Below are 16,125 nucleotides of genomic sequence, written 5' to 3'. Positions count from 1 at the left end.
ATCAAAAATGAGAAGAACAGGGGCCGGAAAGATAGCATGGAGGTAGAGGGTTTGTCTCTCATGCAGAAAGATGGTGGTTCGAATCCTGACATCCCATATGGTCCCCCGAGACTGCCAAGAGTAATTTCTGAGCTTAGAGCCAGGAGTAACCCCTGAGCGCCATCGAGTGTGGCCCAAAACCAAAAAAACAAAACAAAAAAAAAATGGGAAGAATAGATGAACCTAAACTTCCTCAAAGAAGACATACAGACAGCCAAAAAGTATATGATAAGCCCTACACCACTTATCACCAGAGAAATGTGAATCAAAATAGCAATGAAATATCATTTCATGCCAGCAAGACTGATACCCATCACAAAGGATAAAACAGTGTTCATTTTAACTGATTCAACATTTGAGAAAACAATATGGACACTTCTAAAAAAAAAAAAAAAAACTAAGAATTTCACATACATATAACCCAGGGGTAGATCCTGAGCACTGCCTAGTGTGCCCCCCAAAAAATAAATAAATAAATAAAAATTTAGGCTGATTTCCTGTGCATCTTACAAGGGGGTGAAGGAATCTAAAATTTAAAAGAAATTAAGTACTCCACAGAAGATTAAATCTCAGCTATACAACCTACAATCATGTTTTGAAGGAACTGAGTTAATAACCTCAATATATGCTTTTTGGCTAAACATAATTCAAATATGCAGACAAGCATAGTGGGTAAGGTACTGCCTGAGCCCAGCAGAACACATAACACAGAACCTGAACACAGAGACCCATGAGTGAGCCCTGAGCAGTGCTTGTGTGGCCAAATATAAAGCCCTAACCTTTAAATATATACTAATTAAACATTCATATATTCATATAAGTATATTGATATAGCAATATGTCCAAACCAGTTTATGATAAACAGGAAGTGGTTCAGGCAGAAGGAAGAGTGGAAAAACATATAGTTACTACTTGTAAATCTTCCCTATAGAATTGAATGTAAATTCTAGATGTTCATAAGATGATTTTAATTCCTTACAGCATAAAAAGGTAAGGTTCATGAGCCTATGTTTAATTCCCTCACCTTAATCAAATATTCTCTTTCCATGGATACAACATCTAGATAATTGCCTGTCATCTCCATCTTGTTAATAGTGAATTCATTGAATCAATGAATTCCAATTAAAAGTACTAATTTTTGTATTTATTTGCATTTGTTTTCAACTTCCAATAACATTTTTACAGTTAAAACATTTAAATTCGTTCTATCATTGTATTATATGTAAAACATTTGTTTCTATTGAAAAGGTAAATAAATTCATCTGATAAAAAAAGTCCATACAAGAAATTAAAAACACAGACAATAGTACCTAAGGGAACTGTCCATAAAATTGTTTTTTTAGATAATATTCTGCTGCTACACAATAGATTTTTTAATCACCTCTGTGAAAACAATCCCTAAGGTCTAAATCATTTCAGCACAAGTAGCCTTTAGCATTATTTTTAAATATTTCCCCACTACAAAGTGGTGATTCTTTCAGTGCATACAGATCAACATGGTAACCTGTCTACTTATTTATTTCGAAACTGACCCATAATGTATCTAATAAGAACACATTAAAAAAGGATTTTAGACCAACGATGTAGTTGAGTGCCTTGCTTATGTGAGTCCCAGGTAAGATGTACTTGAATTCTCCATTTTTCACCAGTCTCTCAGTATTTCTCCATCATCTATATTAAACATTTCTATTAATCCTAGTTCAGCCTTTACAGTCACATGTGAATGTAACTATAATATTAATATTAAAAACTAGTGGCTAACTCAATATCTCTCAGACTTGATTGTCATGGATTAAGAACTACTGACTTATCAATGAAGTGAAGGATCTTCATAATGAAAACAGGAATGTGTTTATGGCACGTAATATATTGACAGCACTTTCCTTTCTGGTTAGAAACAAGATGATTTTAAATATCTTCATATTCAGATAAGTTTATTGCCTCATTTCACAAAAGACACAGTCGAAGCAGATTCTACATTGTATAGATTTCAGTCTTAATGCCTGAAGCCAGTTGACGGTCTTACGGCAGAATGCTTCATGGGTAGGGACATTGTGTTTTTAGGCCAAATGTTTATTCTTTCTATTTCCCCAACTTTTGCTGTTCCTATGCAAAAAATTACCACCTCTTTTTTATCTTTTAGATAGGGGTTCCTGACTTTTTCATAGACCCTTGAGACATGAACTTTGTCCTCATATTGTTTTACCTCATATTCCTGCATTTTTCTATAAAATTAAAAAGGGAGGAAAAAAAAAGATAGGATGGGAGCCAGGAACCAAGTGGTCTCAGGTGAATTGGTGGAGCTAAAATAAAAAAAGGACAGACTAAATATCCAAACCAAAGTCAACAACAATAAAATCAAGAAACCTAAACTTTAACAATCTAAACTTAAATTGGCCTGTTACACTGGCAGGACGCATATATCCTATACAACATCTTGTCTTGCTCCATCTATCCATATATGAGTTGTTTCTATATCTTGGCTATATAATAAGTGCCTCATTAAATGTAGATGTACACATATTCTTTTGAATTAATATTTTTGTGTTTAGGAGATAGTTGCTAGGATGTGGTATCTCTGAGTTATATGTGATTCTATTTCTATTTTTGAAGTTATCTCCAAATTGCTTTCCATTGAGGCTGAACCATATGACATTCTCACCAACAGTGAATGAAGGTTCCTGTCTTAACACAACCATACCCACACTAATTGTTTCTTTTTTTCTTTTTTTGTGGTTTTTGGGTCACACCCAGCAGTGCTCAGGGGTTATTCCTGGCTCCAGGCTCAGATAATTGCTCCTGGCAGGCACGGGGGACCATATGGGATGCCGGGATTCAAACCAATGGCCTCCTGCATGAAAGGCAAATGCCTTACCTCCATGCTATCTCTCCAGCCCCTCACTAACTGTTTCTGTATTTTTATATGACTGGTTTTGTGTGTGTGAGTGTGTGTGTGCTTCACATACATTTTTTTCTAATAATATCTTTATTTAAGCACCATGGTTACAAACATGTTTATAGTTTGGTTTCAGTCATAAAAAGTGCAGCCCCCTTCACCAATGCAACCGTACCACCACCAATGGCCCCATCTCTCTATTCCCCCACTCCCGCCTGTCTTCAAGACAGACATTCTATTTCTCTCTCTCACTAATCATTGTCATGGTAGTTGTTAGTGTACTTATTTCTCTAACTGCACTCACCACACTTTGTGGTATCGTGGGCTGGTTCAGATCTTAACTATTTTTGAAGCATTTTCTCTTTGATTAAATGGGATTACAATATAGACCTATTACTTTGCAACCAATGAAAGTTCAAATGCTACACACTGGGGTTTTTTTCTGGGTTTTTTTTTTCAGTTTCTCTCAATATAATTTATTATAGATCCTCAAAATATGTTAAAAATACATTTAACTCATTTGCCTTACATCTCAGTGAAAATATGATCTGTAAAATTGTGCTATCTTAGAAAGTATAGTTCAGCTTTAACATTTTAAATGTACTTCAACTAAAAGCTATGATACCAATATTTGAAGATCTCATTAATTCTTTGACAGCTTGTTTTGTTATTTTGTGATATTCACTTTAATGAAAATTAAAATCTATCCAAAATTGTGGTCCAAAGAGCCAGAGCTGTGGCTCAATGGTATCATGAGAACTGAAAATATGTATTTTCACCACAAAATACATATTCACATATTTTGATTTTTAAGCTCTAAAAGCATAATAATCAAAACTATATGGTTTTAAAAGAGCTGAAAATGATCTGTGGATTAGTCCAAGAAAAACTAAGGGCTTAATCAAATGAATGATTTTAAGATTATAAGTGAATTAAAAGACATATGGACATATTCAATGAGTCACATTAAACAATGCTGTCTAGAAAAGTGCCCTGACATAAATTAGACACCAGGAGTCATTACAAACATAAGGACCAAGGACTCTGGGGCAATAGTGAGGGGTTCAAAGTATGAGGCAGCAGGAAAAGCTATTGACAATATTCAAATATTTTTTCATTTGGATTGAAGTTATGCAAATATTTATCTTTGAGGGGATGTTGTTTGGTCTTGTTTTGGTTTGGTTTTGGGGTCATACCCAGTGGTGCTTAAGGGTTACTCCTGCCTCTGCACTCAAAAATTACTCCAGGCAGACTCAAATTGCCAGAGATAGAACCTGAGTCTGTCATGTGTAAGGCAAACATTCTACCAGCTGTACTATCACTCAAGCTCCTAATTTCAGAACTTTTATGAAATAATGTGGAGCTAACCACAGTGCTGAATGTCTTCACAATCTCTTCGTTGAGGAAGGATGTATTACCTTTACTTAATATGAATGGTAGCACTTTCAACTCCTGGAGATCTCTAAAAATGCAGGGTCCTTGTAGCACCACATCTCAGGTTCTGAAAACTTAACCTTCAACCCACTTGACCAAGTATCACTGGAAGTGGTCCTCAGTACCCTTGAGCAATTCTTGAGAGTCACTCCTATAAAAATATAAAAAGGAAACATACAATTTCCTGTAAATTTAGATTAGGATAAATTAAAGAGAAAGATTTCTTCTCCATGGAACAAAGGAGCAGCATAGTTAGTAACACAAAAGTCAATACAGCAATGCCAGTTACAAATGTTGACTAGAAAGAAATTATGAAGAGAAGATTGGTAACTATTATAATTTTGCTATTATTGCTAATATTGCGATTGCTCTTACAATTATGATGGGCCTCTGGAGAGATAGATATTTGGATGCAAATATAGTAAGTGATTTTGCTACCAAATGATGGAATGTATCCAAAAAATAACGATTTATCTCTGACCTTAATCTCATTAATCTGATGTGGGAAATTTTGTAATGGTTAAGTAATATTTATATTTTCAAAGAATAACAAGGTTTCAACATATATTAATTCAGATCATAGAAGAGGCTGAAGTGCTGAAGTGAGCGAAGACAAGTGCTTCAGGATCTAGATTTAATTCCTAGCTCCATATGCCCCACCCCCAGTACATGTGCCCTCATGGACACTACAAACCAATGTGTCAGCACACTGGAGGAGGAGCTGGGGGTGTTTCCCATAAAAATCAAGCATGTATGGGGCCAAAGAGACAGCATGGAGGTAGGGTGTTTGTCTTGCATGCAGAAGGATGGTGGTTTGAATCCTGGCATCCCATATGGTCCCCCAAGCCTGCCAGAAGTGATTTCTGAGCGTAAAGCTGGGAGTAACCTCTGAACACTGCCGATGTGACCCAAAAACCAAAAAAATAAATAAATAGATACATAAATAAATAAAAAAGAATCAAGCATGTAAATAGAACTATATATATAAATGGCCAACAATGTGAAAAAATTAGACAACTGCTTTATGGATTGAATACTTAAGTCAAATATTTTTAAACTTGGGTGATATAGCAAGGTAGATCTTTTCATTATTAACAAATGAGTATGAATTTTAGAATCTACTGGTGATGACTAAATGTGGAGAGACTTTGGGTTTGGAGCACAAAAAATATGAAAATAGAAGTGTCATAGAGAGTAAGTATACAAATGGTAATTTGTGGCATTTGTTACAAATTTTGGGGAGATATACTTGTACTTAAGGCAAATGGTCATTTTTGTTAACCTGGTTTTCTCCTAGTGTATAATAAGGAGCAGTGGAAATGAACAATGGAAGTTTCACCAGAGACTTCATCCTTGTGGGGTTTTCTGAATGGCCCCAACTGGAACGCATCATCTCGGTGATTGTTCTCATCTTCTATGTTATGATTCTGGTGGGAAACACAATGATCATTCTAGTGTCTTACTTCGATACCCAGCTCCATACTCCCATGTATTTCTTCCTATTCAATCTTTCCTTTCTAGATCTCTGTTATACGAATAGCGTTATTCCCCAGATGCTGATCAATCTGTGGAGTCCTAAAAAATCTATCACATACATTGGCTGCATGGTTCAAGCCACAGTTTCTGTTGACTTGGGAGCCACCGAGTGTCTTCTATTGGCTGTGATGGCCTATGACCGCTATGCTGCTGTCTGCCAACCTCTTCACTATGTTGTGATAATGCATCCTCAGCTCTGCCATAGGATGGTGCTGGCTGTCTGGTTAATTACTGCTGGCTGTGGCATCATTGTACCTTTATTCTAAAGTTGCCAAGATGTGGGAACCAAAGAGTGGATAATTTTTTCTGTGAGATACTAGATCTCATTAAGATTGCTTGTACCGATTCCAAAGTACTTGAGGTTGTTTTCCTTGCTCTTTCAATACTATTTCTTCTATTACCTCTAACAGTAATTCTCACATCATATGGTGTGATCACACGTGCTGTTATGAGGGTCAAGTCAGCAACAAGGTGGCGGAAGCTCCTCAATACCTGTGGGTCCCACCTCACAGTAGTAACTCTCTTCTATGGAACAGCCATGTCTATGTACATGCAGCCCCAGAACAACTCATCCCAGAATCAGAGGAAGTTCATTGCTTTGGTGTATGTGATCATTATTCCCAGTCTGAACCCACTCATCTACACGTTAAGAAACAAAGACGTCAAGAATGCAGTCAAAAAAGTACTGTGTGTGAAAAGTGTTTAGTAAAGTTATGAAAAAAATGGACAAATTTAGAATTTAGTGACTCATAGAAATAACATTGGCCTCAACCAGCAGAAGGTTATGTTTTTTAGTGTTTAAGGTTGTCACTTGGGGGGCCGGCAAGGTGGCGCTAGAGATAAGGTGTCTGCCTTGCAAGCGCTAGTCAAGGAAAGGACCACGGTTCGATCCCCAGCATCCCATATGGTCTCCCCAAGCCAGGGGCAATTTCTGAGCACTTAGCCAGGAGTAACCCCTGAGCATAAAATGGGTGTGGCCTGAAAAACCAAAATAAATAAATAAATAATAAGGTTGTCACTTGGGACTGGAGCAATAATACAATGGGTAGGGCATTTGCCTTGCACACAGCTGATCTGGTGGGTTTGATCCCAGCATCCTATATGATCTCCCCAGCCCATGAGAATTGACTTTTGAGCACAAAGCCTAGAATAACCTTGAGATACTTCATGTGTGGGCCAAAATTTAAGAAATAATGCTCACTTGGAAGTTTGTCATGTACCAATAACTTGACTAGGCACAGATCTTGTAGAAAAGTGGTAAAAGCTAGATATATAAAGTAGATACAAATGAAAGACAAATTATTTGAGGGAATTAATTCAAGACTATCACGTATAAAGTATAATAGTGAAATTTAATAAGCAAGTCATAGATATATGCAGTAAGTCCTGAGGAATGATTTCAGTCAACTGAGGATGTTGAACAATGTCTTTCCTTTTTAAAAATTCTTAATATCTTTACTTAAGCACCATGATTACAAACATGTTTGTAGTTGGGTTTTAGTTATAAAAAAAACACACCCCTTCACCAATGCAATGTTCCCACAACCAATGCCCTCCATCTCACTCCTCTTAACCTTTGCCTGTAATCAAGACAGGCATTCTATTCATCTCTTACTCAGCACCATTTTCATGATAGTTGTCAGTGTAGTTATTTCTCTAACTACATTTACCACTTTTTGTGGTAAGCTTCTTATCATGGGCCTCTCCTTCCAGCCCTCATCTCAGGGTATTATTATTGTCTCAGGATATTATTACAATACTGTCTTTTATTTTTCTTAAATCTCATAGGTGAGTGAGACTATTCTGTATCTATCTCACTCCCTCTGACTTATTTCACTCAGTACAATAGATTCTATGTCCATTGTGTATAGGAAATTTCATTACTACATTTTATTTTTCTGACAGCTGCATAATATTCCATTGTGTATACGTACCACAATTTCTTTAGCCACTCATCTGTTGTTGAGAATCTGAGTTGTTTCCAGATTCTGGCTATGGTAAATAGAGTTGCAATGAATATAGGCATGAGGAAGGCATTTTTGTATTGTGTTTTTGTGTTCTAGGATATATCCCTAGGAGTGCTATAGCTGGATCATATGGGAGCTCAGTTTCTAGTTTTTTGAGGAATCTCCATATTATTTTCTATAAAGGCCGACAACACAGCATTCCACCAGTTCCTTTCTTTCCACATCCCCGCCAGCACTGATTATTCTTGTTCTTTGTGATATGTGCCAGTCTCTGTGGCATGAAATGGTACCTCATTGTGGACAATGACTTTCTTTCACAGACTTACCACTTTGGTGAACAGCTGCCCTCTAATCACCTGGTACTGCAGAGAGCACTGACTACCCACCCATAGCCTTTCCTCTCTTTGCACTCATTTAACTGGGTCTGAGGCAGAGGCTGCAAATTTCATCGCCACCAAAGCAATGCCAAGAAAATAGTATACATAAAGGTTGTATCATCTGCTCAAAGATAAAGACTCTTGACCACTCCACCTTTCTCCTTGCCCTGTCTGTTGCTAAACAGCCAATGTTGAAGGTACCTAGATTTGACTCAAAAAAGGAAGGAGATATAAAATAGTGAGATGGGACTGGAACACAACCATTAATTAGAAGAGCAAGGTTTCAACAGGAGGAAAGGATAAAGGACATATGGTGTTCCATATTATGCCCTGGAATTTGGAAGTCCTATGTTATACTAACTTAATTTTTATCATCATGGACTTATTAAAGGCCTGTATTTATTTCTTAAAAGCAATGTGGTTCCTAGACATTAGCATCAACATTACCTGGCAAGTTAATAAGAAATGCAACTTCTTGAAGTTCACCTCAGGTCTGCTGAGTCAACCAAGTGGAGACCTGAAAGGCACTCAGTTGACTGACCCATGGTTGAAAACCACTGTGGTAGGGAACAGAGACACATTGAAAGCAATGAAACAGAAATTTGTTATTTTGTGCATTTTAATCAATTTATTTTGTAATATGTGAAAGAGGGTCATACTGATCTCTCAATGATTCCATAAACAGGTTCTAAAATTTTTTAATTTCAACTCTATATCAGATTCAGTCCTTGCAAGATTTGGATTCAATCTTGAGAAAAAAGAAAAAATAAAACTTTATCTAAAAATAAATAAGGTCACTGGGGGGAAAGGGGTATATTATATATAGTAGAACTGGTTTTTAGTCTTATTCTTTTTTTAATATAATTTTATTTTAATCGTAGTGGTTTACATATTGTTGACAATAATATTATGGATACATATTTACATAAAATCAGGGGGTTCCCATCACCGATTTGTCCTCCCTACACCTCCGTGTTCGTCCTACCTCCCATATCCTCCTCCCTCACCCCCATGGGCTGCGAGAATATGTGGTCCCCTCTGTATCTAGCTTACTACTTAGAAGTCTTCGTCTTGGTGCCTCCCTTATTTCCCCCTCTAACTGGGAGGAAGGACTAAATAGTTCAAGTTATGTGGTTTTATTTGAAGAAAAGAAAAGTAGTAAACTGGGGTAAAAGTCTAATATGCTAAAAACGGGCGAAATCCTTCTAGAGGCTCTCGTCGTTGGTTTGAGAGATGAAGAAGAAAAATAAGGTGAAACACCCCAACAGTACAAAAAGAATTGTCAAATATCCAGTGAGCACTCCAGTGATAACGATAGGCACCACAAAAAAAGCCATGATCTTGAGTTAAGAAACATGGTGGAGCACCTAAAGAAAGAAAAAAGAAGAAAAAAACAATATAAATATAAATAGGGACAACAACTTCAGTAACCACACCAAAACAAAGAAATCGACTAAAAGTAGATAGGTAAATAAAAAAAAATAATAATAATAATAATAATAAAGAAAGAAAAAATAATATATAAAAGATAAAAAATGTTTTGTGCTTTTTGCCTTTTTTTTTCCCTCCCGCACTGGCACAGTAAATATTGGGGTCATTAGAAAAGGAATTCACTTGGCCTAAGCGCTATGAGGTTTCTCCACCCTTGGGGTATATTGTCACGGGATTAACTATTGACTCTGTTCAGGTTCATTTACTCTACTGGTGGTGCTTTTGTGGTGTTTGGAAAACTTCTGCTCCCTCCTGGGTGATGAAATAAGACCTCTGTATCTAGAGATCTCAGTATCTGAACAGGTCCAGGAGTGGGACTAATGATGAAGTCTTTCTTTGTGGTTCTAGAAGTTCTGTTCCCTCAGTGTCATTTTAATTCATCTTCTGTGGTTGGTGGTCTTGGTCTTTGCACTGATCCTGGGATGGATCCTAGGATAGTGTCTTTCATTGTGTTTCCAGAAGCGTGATTCCGTTGCGATTATCTCTACCAGACCTTTGGAACTGGGGATCATGGTTATTGTGCGGGTCATATTTCAAACCCTAGACTAGGGCTTTTTTATTGGTCTCAAGATAAATTCAGTCCAGTCATGGTTCTAGCAGCCAGTCATCTGTAAGTCGCGGTCTTGGCTTTTGGACTGACCAAAGGGTGACAAGTCTTCTGATTTTGTCTTATCGTTAGCTGGTGAGGTAGGATAATTGTTCCCATTTTCTTTGTTGTCAGGATATCATATTAGAGCTGGCACTTGTTGGTGGCCCAGTGGTATTAAGGATGTCCCAGATGGGGTTTGTTTCCTGGAGCTGTTGTGAAGAACTGTGTCAATTCTATGTCTGGTATCCAGGGTTCAAGGCTGGATGGATGGTGTCTAATCACCTGAGGTCTAAGTTGGGTCCACGTGACATATTTTCAAGGTGGGAGATGCCCCTGTATTGTAAATAAGTATGAGTTCTTATCTCTAGTAGGTAAGAGCTCTTTTTTATGTGTAAGATTTCCCAGTTTTTAGGGTGCCTTTGCAGGGAGAAATGGTGCTACTTTGTATTGTCGGTGCATTTGGGGGTGGACAGAGAAGAAAACAGAAACAGGTCACACATCCAAACAAGATAAAAATAGGAATGAAAGTACATGTGCTCATATATGTATATGTAAAACAAACATTTAAAAATTAATTAACAAAATAATTAAAGGAACCATGTGATGTCTGAGAATACATTACTTTTGGGGAAAAGCAGGTAAAGAGGTGGTGCAATACCGGTCTTATACTTATGTTGGAAGTATAGGTTTCCCCATTGTCTTTTGGGATTTTCTTGTGGTGTGTGATTTTCCAGGCACCTTTCCTTCACTTTCCCTGACCTTCTTGAAATTGGCAAAGGATTTGCAGCAGGGAGGTTTTGTAAGAATTCTTGCATTGGGGATACTTTTGGAGCTAAGTCAGGTTTCAAGTAACAGTCCACGGTAAGGGAATTTGGAGGGCCATGCAGCATGGGTCTGCCGGGGAGTTGGTTGCCTTTTCTTGTGGGGGGCGAGGTGTGGGTTTGACTGGGTGTCCCTTCGCTTGGGTGCCCGGTACTGGTTCGTTGGGGTAAGAGGTCAGTCTTGATGCCTAATGGATTAAGAACTAAAGGTGAAGAGTTTTAATATGGTGGGAGATCTGGATGGGATTAAGGGGTGAAGGGATTGTTGGATTTCCAAAGGGGGGAAAGGGGAAAGTATATGGAAGGGGTAGGGAAGAAGAAAAGAGAAAATACATTATAAAGAAAGGGAGAAGAGAAAAGAAAAAAAGAGAAGAAAAGAAAAGAAAAGGAAAAGAAAAGAAAAGAATGGAAAAGAAAGGAAAAGAAAAGGAAAGAAAAGAAAAGAAAAAAAAGAAAGTAGTGAGAAGAGAGGAGAAAATAGCAAGGAAATGTTAGTTTGCTTGAATGTGTTTGATGAGTAGGGCCTGTAGTGTAAGTCTGTATGTCACAGTTGCTGCTTTGGTGGTCTGACTGGTCACATGCTTCAAATCCTAAAAGAATGTATAACCTAGAGATAAAGTGTATGTTAAAGAGTTTTCTCGGAACATTCTCGTAGTGCAAGCTGGGTATGGCATCTCATGTGACTGAGCCCCAAGATACCATCTTAGTTTGTCCACCCTTTGTATCCAAGAATACCTGTGGACAGAAAATCTGAGAGGTTATTTTAAATATAGTAAGATTAAGGCATTAAAACAGAGTGTTATAGGATGTTTCCTTTGGAGTCAGTGATTTCCCATGGTATACTTTACCTGTGGTCCTGTGTAAGATCCCTACCTAAAGGATTATTATGGGCCTTTGTAGGAGAAGGCTGATTACTTACCTGTTCTCTTTATTCTGCTGTTTCTACTGTTGCTGGTTTCTTTGTGGTATAATGTGTAGTCAAGAGTTTGTTTTGTTCCATTTTCATGTATTTTGGGCACTGCTCCCGAGTATACGTTGAGTATTACCATGTTTGGAGTTTCTACCCTGTTATTTGATTGTTGAGTATTAGTTGTATATAAGGTGTATGTTCTAGGTGCTTCAGAATAGTGCTATTATTCTGTGTTTATCTTTTGTCTTCTGACTTACTTCGTTTAACATAATATGTTCTAGGTCCATCCGTGTTGCTGCAAAGTCTGTGATTGTATCATTTCTGACTGCCATGTAGTATTCCAATGTGTATAAATACCACATCTTAATGATCCATTCATCTGTTGTTGGACATCTAGTTTGGTTCCAAGACTTGGCTATTATACTGAGTGCTGCGATAAATAGTGGGGTGCACACATATTTTGGAATGAATTTCCTTCCATCTTGGGGGTATATACTTAGAAGAGCAATTGCTGGGTCAAATGGCAGCTCAATTCTGAGTTCTTTGAGCACTCTACAGACTGTTCTCCATAGGTGTTGGACTAGGGGGCATTCCCACCAGCAATGAATGAGAGTGCCTTTCATACCGCATCCCCGCCAACAAAGGTTGATCCCATTATTTTTGATGTGAGCCATCCTCACTGGTGTAAGGTGGTATCTCATTGTTGTCTTGATTTAGATCTCCTTGATGATGAGTGAAGCTGAGCATGTTTTCATGTGTTTGTTGGCCATCTTTCTGTCTTCCTCCAAGAAGTATCTATTTATTTCATCTCCCCATTTTTTATGGCTTTGTTTGAATTTGGGTGGCTCAGTTTTCTGAGTGTTTTGTATGTTCTAGATATCAGCCCTTTATCTAATATGTCGAGTGAAAAAAAAATTTTCTCATTCTGTTAACTGTCTTCTTGTGTTAAGTAGGGTTTTTTTTTCCATGCAGGAGCTTTTTAGTTTGATTTAGTCCCATTTCTTTATGTTTGACGCTAAAGTTCTTGTCATTGGTGCTCCATCTTCGAAGACCTTTTTGATATATAGGTTTTTGAGTATTCTGCCTATTTTGTTCTCTATAAACTTTATAGATTCGGGTCTGATTTCAAGGTCTTTGATCCATTTTGAGTTGATTTTTGTATAAGGAGTGAGGTATGGGCCAATTTTCACTTTAGTACATGTAGTTTTTCAGTTGTACCAACACCATTTGTTGAATAGGCTTTCTTTGTTCCATTTCAAGTTCTTGCCTCTTTTATCAAATATTAGTTGGCTGTATATCTGGGGGTTTATGTCTGAGAATTCTGTTCTGACCCACTGGTCTGAGGTTCTGTCTCTGTTCCAGTACCATGCTGTTTTCATCACTATGGCTTTATAGTATAGTTTCAAGTTAGGTAAGGAGATGCCACCCAGCTTCTTGTTTTTCAGTATGTGTTTGGCTATCCTGGGTCTTTTGTGGTTCCAGATGAATTTTGTGATTAATTGTTCTAATTCTTTAAAGAATGATGTCTGAATTTGGATAGGGATTGCATTAAATCTATATAGTAGTTTGAGTAGGATATTATTTTGACTGTGTTAATTCTACCTATTCATGAGCATGGGATGTTCTTCCATTTCTTTAGATCCTCTTCAGTTTCTTTCTGAAGTGTTTGGAAGTTTCCCTGGTATAGGTCTTTCACTTCCCTTGTAAGGCTGATTCCTAGGTACGTGATATTTTTTGATACTATTTTAAATGGAATTGCGTTTTTAATCTCTCTCTCTCCTCGACTTCGTTGTTTGTGTATAGAAACGCTACTGTCTTTTGTGTATTGACTTTGTATCCAGCCAATTTGTTGTATTGGTTAATTGTTTCTAGGAGTTTTACTGTGGACTCTTCAGGGTTTTCAATGTATATCATCATATTGTCTACAAATAGAGATAGTTTGAATTCCTCTTTCCCAATTTGGATTTCTTTGATTCACTTCTCTTGTTGGATTGCTATTGCTAGGACTTCTAAGGTTATATTGAATAAGAGTAGAGAGAGTGGACAGCCTTGCCTAGTTCCTGACCTTAGTGGGAATGCTTCTAGCTTCTCGCCATTAAGTATAATATTGGCTGTAGGCTTTTCATAGATAGCCGTAACTATCTTGAGGAAGGCTCCTTCTAATCATATTTTGCTGAGTGTCTTTAATATGAAGGGGTGTTGGATTTTGTCAAATGCTTTCTCTACATCGATTGATATGACCATGTGGTTTTTGTCTTTCTTGTTGTTGATGTGATGTATAATGTTGATTGATTTGCATATGTTGAACCAACCATGCATTACTGGTATAAAACCCACTTGGTCATGATGTATGATCTTTTTGATGAAGTGCTGGTTTCAGTTTGCTAAGATTTTGTTGAGTATCTTTGCATCTATGTTCATTAGTGAGATTGGTCTGTAGTTTTCATTCTGGTGGTGTCTTTGCCATCTTTGGGAATGAGTGTGATATTAGCCTCATAAAAGGAATTGGGGAGGATTCCTATTTTTTCTATGATTTGGAAGAGCCTATGGAAAAGTGGTAGTAGGTCTTCTCAAAATGTTTGGTAGAATTCACCTGTAAATCAATCTGGGCCTGGACTTTTGTTCTTAGGGAGTTTCTTAATTACATCTTCAATTTCCTCTGAGGAGATTGGTCTGTTTAGGCTTTCTAGGTTTTCCTTTTCCAGTCTCGGAAGATGGTATTTTTTTCAAGAATCTGTTGATTTCTAGTCGGTTCCCTAGCCTAGCTGAGTATAGTTGTTCATAATATGATTTCATGATATGTTGTATTTCTTGGGATTCTGTTGTAATCTCTCCCCTTTCATTTGTGATCCTACTGATTTGGGTGTTTTCTCTCTTCTTTTTTTTTTTTTTTTTTTTTTTTTGGTGATTTTTGCCAGAGGTTTGTCTACCTTGTTTATTTTTTCAAAAAACCAACTTCTGGTCTCATTGATTTTTTTGTATTGTTTTCTTAGTTTCTATGTTGTTTATTTCTGCTCTGGTTTTTATTATTTCTTGCATTCTGGTTGTGGTTGTATTTCTCTGCTGTTGTTCCAATTCCCTGAGGTGATCGTTTAAACTGTTGATTTTGTTATTTTCCTGTTTCTTGACATAATTAATGCTTTTGCTGTGTCCCACAAATTTTAACAAGTTGTCTCTTTATTATTATTTGTCTCAAGGAATCTTTTTATTTCTTCCGTGAGTTGTTCTTTGATCCAGCTGTTGTTGAGCAGTATGTTGTTTAATCTCCAGGTATTAGTTTTTCTCCAATGTTTCTTCTTGAAGTCAATTTTGACCTCTGTTACATAGTGATCTGATAGGGTACTTCTGATGATTCTTACATTTGTGGTCTTATATAGGTTGGCTTTGTATCCTAAGACATGGTCTATTCAGGAGAAGGTTCCATGTGGGTTTGAGAAGAGTAGTTTATTATGCTTTCTGAGGATGGAGGGTCCTATATAAGTCTATTAGCCCTAGATCTTCTAATTTTTTATTCATACCTCTTATTTCTTTGCTATTTTTCTATTTGGTGGATCTGTCCAGTGGTGATAGTGGAGTATTGAGGTCCCCTACTATTATCACATTTCCCTTCATGTGTTTCTCCAGGTTTGCGAGCAGTTGCCTCGCATATTTTGCTGGCTCTACATTAGGTGCATAGATATTGACCAGGGTTAGTACTTCTTGATCTAATGTTCCCCTGATCAGTAGGTAGTGACCCTAATTGTCTCTGATCACTTTCTTGAGGTTGAATGCAATTTGGTCTGATATAAGAATGGCTGTCCCTGCTTTTTTTGTTTTCCATTGGACTGAATAATTACTTTCCATCCTTTTATTCTAAGCCAGTGCTTATCCTGTAGTTGTAGATGTGTTTCTTGCAGACAGAAGAAGTCCGGTTTATTTTTCCTAATCCAGTTCTCTACTGTGTGTCTTTTAATTGGAGAGTTTAGTCCATTAACATTTAGAGAGATTATTGAGAGAGAGGACTATTGTGCAGTTGTGTTGTGTGAAGTGGTTGTCGTTACAATCGGGGTTTGGATTGTGTAATTC

At 37.2% G+C, this 16,125-nt stretch overlaps 1 pseudogene; it reads left to right on the top strand.

Annotated features, from left to right (window-relative positions):
* Positions 1-5,688: 5,688 nt before the first annotated feature.
* Positions 5,689-6,611, top strand: LOC125995891 (olfactory receptor 2W1-like; annotated as a pseudogene).
* Positions 6,612-16,125: the final 9,514 nt, after the last annotated feature.

Source organism: Suncus etruscus, chromosome 18 (assembly GCF_024139225.1).
Source record: "Suncus etruscus isolate mSunEtr1 chromosome 18, mSunEtr1.pri.cur, whole genome shotgun sequence".
Taxonomy (NCBI): Eukaryota; Metazoa; Chordata; class Mammalia; order Eulipotyphla; family Soricidae; genus Suncus; species Suncus etruscus.
The sequence above is the reverse complement of the archived record's forward strand: the minus strand, read 5'-3'. Positions and strand labels throughout refer to the sequence as shown.